This window comes from Mus pahari, chromosome 14, assembly GCF_900095145.1.
Source record: "Mus pahari chromosome 14, PAHARI_EIJ_v1.1, whole genome shotgun sequence".
Taxonomy (NCBI): Eukaryota; Metazoa; Chordata; class Mammalia; order Rodentia; family Muridae; genus Mus; species Mus pahari.
The window spans coordinates 17,500,981-17,505,651 of NC_034603.1; the positions used below are offsets into that span (position 1 = coordinate 17,500,981).

General features: G+C 44.4%; 1 protein-coding gene across 7 annotated transcripts in view; it reads left to right on the forward strand.

Annotated features, from left to right (window-relative positions):
- The first annotated feature begins 1,899 nt into the window (after positions 1-1,899).
- Zfp62 (ZFP62 zinc finger protein) overlaps positions 1,900-4,671 on the forward strand; it is a 15,984-nt gene continuing 13,212 nt past the window's right edge. For 4 of the 7 annotated variants that reach the window (XM_021213850.2, XM_021213848.2, XM_029545831.1 and 1 more), the window contains exon 1: positions 1,900-2,149. The gene's annotated coding sequence lies outside the window, so the exon portion shown is untranslated. Of the gene's footprint in view, positions 2,150-2,171; positions 2,191-2,230; positions 3,197-4,671 lie in introns of those variants that run through there. The other 3 variants (XM_029545827.1, XM_029545828.1, XM_029545829.1) reach the window with 3 other exon arrangements.

Below are 4,671 nucleotides of genomic sequence, written 5' to 3' on the forward strand. Positions count from 1 at the left end.
GGGGTAGTCTCTGGATAGTCCATCCTTTCATCTTAGCTCTAAATTTTGTCTCTGTACCTATATCCTTTCATGGGTATTTTGTTCCTTATTCTAAGGAAGAATGAAGTATCCACACGATGGTCATCCTTCTTGGTTTTCTTGTGTTTTGCAAGATGTATCTTGGGTATTCTAAGTTTCAGACTAGCCATATTGCATGTGTTTAATAGCCACCAAATGTACATAGTAGTTATACAACAGGTAAGCTGTGTCTAGACACTGTCTTGGTAGCTGTTTCAAAGGACAAGTGCTAAAAAAAAAGGACTCTGTGTGTGTCTCTGTAAGTTTGTGTGTCCATGTGAATGTCTATGTTTGTGTGTGTCTGTCTGTGTCTATGTGTCTGTGTCTGTGTGTATAAGTGAATACAAGGCCAAAAAAAAAAAAATGCCTGAATAACAAAAATCATGGTGGAAAACAAAAACATTGTCCACAATAAAAGTTACCTAATCAAGATGATTTATTTAGGCTTTATGATCCCTCTGCTATCTTTTACTGAACAAAGTGTCCCAATCCAGATATAATGATTTTTATACTTAATTATCTAAACGGAAAAACAAAACAAAAAAAAGAATCCAAAATCTTGGAATGTGAGAGGCCAGCCTAGTGTGATAGCCTTTAATTTAGACTATGGACTCTCCTGGAGGCTTCAAAGACTTGCCCAAAGCTCTTCCCAGAGTTGTGCTATCCAGTAAGTGGGATCCTAGCACGTATGTGGCTATTTCAATGAAATGTAATTAGACACTTGGTCTTTAGCGGCACTGGTCACTTTGGAAGCACTCTGTAGCTGTGTCTCAGCTACTGTTTGGGTTGTGGAAGAATCTCCCAACAACCTCTAACTTGTCCATGTTCTTCTCCATAACTTGCTGTTTGCTGGTCTGACAAGGACCAAGGACTCTGCTCCATCTTGGGCTTCACTGTTGTCCTACTCTGTTGGACATCACTTCATACTTCCCACTTGCCCTGACCACCTTAGAGATGCATAGCACTTAGTGCCCGAATGCAGTCGTAGATACTACTACACTAAAACTTCCGTTCCTTCTACATTTCCAAGTTATTAAGGTGACTACAAAGATATATATATATATATATAAAACAGGAATAGACTGGTGCAGATTACTGGCTTTAAACTGGAGTTTTGTAGTTAAGGATGGGGAGGGTGAAGGGGATTTTGTTAGAGGCAGAATGGAGAAGGTAGCTGTGATAGGTTCTCTGTCACCACAGAAAGGAGCCAACTCAAACCAGATTAGATTAAAGGCAGGTTTATAGAGAAGCTGCTCTCTGGTGGGCGAGTTCACTAGCTCTGAGGACTGTGGCCAGGAAAGTCCCCCATGAGGAAGGAGTGTGTGTGTGTGGGGGGGGGGGTGGACGGGCGCACTCAGATAAAAAAGGAAGCGAAAAAGAGCAAGCAAGAGTGACCAAAACTTCTAGATTATATAGGGCAGCTCAGCCCCTGGGCTGGGAAGTTGAGGTCAGGGTATGCCTGGTTGGGACAGATGCTGGGAAAACCTGGAGGTCACATCTGCTTTGCTAAGTAAATATACACCTAGGTCCCTTGTCCGCGTAGGAAACCAAACGCGAAGCTGAGAGATAGTTACTTTTCTTCTGCAGTTTCCAAATAGCAGGCTTCCTGGAGATTTGAGCTTTGTTGAGGGTCTTGGCGTTGGGGGAGGAGGGTCTTTTAGAAATAACGGGTATGAGACCCCCCCATATTCCGCTTTCTCCCAGGAGCCCAGCCCTCCCTCCTTAGACTCTTCCCAGCCTCACTTCTCGTTAACTATGAGCTCAGCTTCACAAGCAGGAAGTGAAGTATCTATTTTACCACACCACTTGGTTATTTCATTGCCCGCCCCCCAATGCACCCCGGAATTGGAATAAAAGTCCAAGACAACTCGAAGTCCCGTCGTCCTCTCCGGGCCGACCAGCCGGGATTAGGAGGCCAGCCGAGCACCCACAAACTGCGGGTCACGTGCGCGAGCAGCGCCCGACCATCGAGTCAGTCCTCCGGCTTCCCAGAGCGGCCTCGGAAGTGCCCCTGCGGCGCGGGTCTTTCCGGCCAGGCCGTCCGCGCTTTTGTCCCGCCGGCGGCCGTGCTCCCGCGGCGCCGCCACTGCCAGTACGTGAGTCCGGGGCCGGCGGTGCTCCCGCCTCTCTCCGGTCCGCCGCGCCCTTCCCTTCTCTGCCCTCCGGTCCCGGGCGGGTCCTGGGGGAGGCGGGGAGAGCGTGACTTTCCACACGCCCTGGGGAGCGTCCTCTGGGAGTGAAGGGGAAGGAAGAGCCCAGGCTCGGGCCCCGCGCGCGGGCAGGCTGCCATCGGAGCAGGCCCCGGGCCGAGGAAGGGCCAGAGTCCGCCCCGGGCTTACTTGACTGTCATGGCCGTTTCGTGCGTAGAGGGAGGAGAATCCCGATTATTAGCGCCTAAAAATTTGCCCTGATTGCGATTAAGTTTGTTTCTGAGACTCGGAGGTGACCTGATTCGGTTACCCCTTCCCTTCGTTTTGATGGGGGAGAGGGGTTGAGAGAGGAAGCAGACCTTTCCACTTCCTGGCCCTCTCCTAGGAGAAACTCGTGCAGGGCAGTGGGTGCAGCCGGAGGCGGCCATCTGCCCTACCCCACCCCCACCCCACAGCAAACTGAGAAAGTGTTGGCTTAGGGAAAAGCCAGTGAGGGCACTTGAACCCAAGTGATCGCTTGGGGAAATCCTGGGGCAGCGATGTGAAAGAAAGATAAACAGGTCAGGTGGAGAGTGCCTGGGCTAATGTGTTATCTTAAGATGGTTAGTCTAGATGGCCAAGACCATTTGTGTACGCCTGAAGCTTTTGTCTGTCTGGAATGTGTGTGTGTGTGTGTGTGTGTGTGTGTGTTTGAATACGTAATGTTCACGTGACCAAGACATTAAAATACAAAGATTTTTAAAAACAAAAATTTAATGCAAAATATGAAAACAAGATTTTCTTTTACTGTTCTCAAAGGATGTTCTAGGCCTTACCTTAAAAGGTAAACACTTTTGTTAAGATGTTGAGTAGACTTTAAGGACTTCTTCATTCAAATACTAGCAAATATATGTCATTCCTCTTTTATTCAGACAGGTGGTAGCATAATAAGTCCTTCTGCTTTCCTGTTCTTACTGAGTCTGTTTTACAGAACTCTTATCCGGAAACGGGTGGGTTGTTTGTTTTACAAACACTTAGTAGATTGGCCTTTTTAAAGGATGTTTTAGATAAATCTTTAGATTGCAGTTGATAACCTTTGAGTTGTTTTAGTGTTTTTATGCCAAATGGTATTATGTGGAATGATTCTGTTAGGATAAGGATTTTGAAATTAAGAGGGACTGAGGTTAATAACGTATTTTTTGTTGTTTTACATTCAGTTTTTAAATGGGCTACACTACTTGCTTCACGCTAATCCCTGAGTGGGTCCTTAGCTTCAGAAAAATCTCTCCACTGCCCTTCATGCTCTCTTTTGCTTCCCTTATTGCTGGAGTATCTAAAAGTATCTCTTCCACTACTATGAGAATATTCCATTATAAAAATCCCTCCAGTCCTTATTCCTAACTTTTAAATAATAGAAACAAATCTTGTTAACCATTTGCATATGCTTCTCATAAATTAAATGCAAAAAATAACCAGAGCACAAATCCTCTTTTCAGTATATCACTTAGACTCCGTCCTCCGTCTGCACATTCTTCCACTTCTGTGCTCTTGAGTTGCCTCTTACTTTCATTCTCTAGTCATCAACTATGGTACCTAAGAGCTTAAGTTACAGAAGCCCTGGAACACATTTGACATATAGGCTATTCCCTTATGGAATACAGTTGAAATCTGGAAATTCAAAGTAGCTGCAGGGTATTACACCTGTTTCTTCTTGCAGCCATTGTAGGAGTCATTTTCCACTAAACCAAGAGTGCTCTCTTGTGAGTTGACTCAACGTTTGAGAAATAACTCCTCGCTGTCCAGAACAGGTAGTAAGTGAAGGTTCTTGATATCTGCTTGCACTTTTGTACAACCTAGCTGTAGAATGTGAGAAAGTACAGAAATTGCAAGAAATGTGAGTCGTAAGTAATTTATGAGGGATAGAGACTTTCTCATGGTTGGCTTTTTCACTGATGTTACCACAGGCGTTTTCACAGATGGTTAAGGTCGTTCTATCAAAAACTGGCTCAAGAGATTTCCCATCTAGTTTTGAGAAATTAAAACCTTTTGATTCTGTGTTATGGGGGACACACGATGGCCACCACATCCATCTTATTGATTGCACTATAACTTCCTCTTGGAACTCTAGTTCTTGGTTCTCTTATCCCTTCTCAATCTGTTCTCCAACTGATTAGTGGTGGTGGAGGCAGCAGTGCTGTCTTTAGTCCCAGAAGGTAGAGGCAGTTGGAGCTCTGTGAGTCAAGGCCAGCCAGTGCTATATTGTGAGGTTCCATCTCAATAAATAAATAAATAAATAAATAAATAAATAAATAAATATTAAGCAAAGTAGAGGTAGTACAGTGAATTGTATGCCCGGAGTTTCAGGATTCTGATACATTTATTTATTTTTCTTGGTTGAAGCATTTTAAAGCAAATTTCTTTTTCTTTCTTTCTTTCTTTCTTTCTTTCTTTCTTTCTTTCTTTCTTTTTTTTTTTTTTTTTTTTT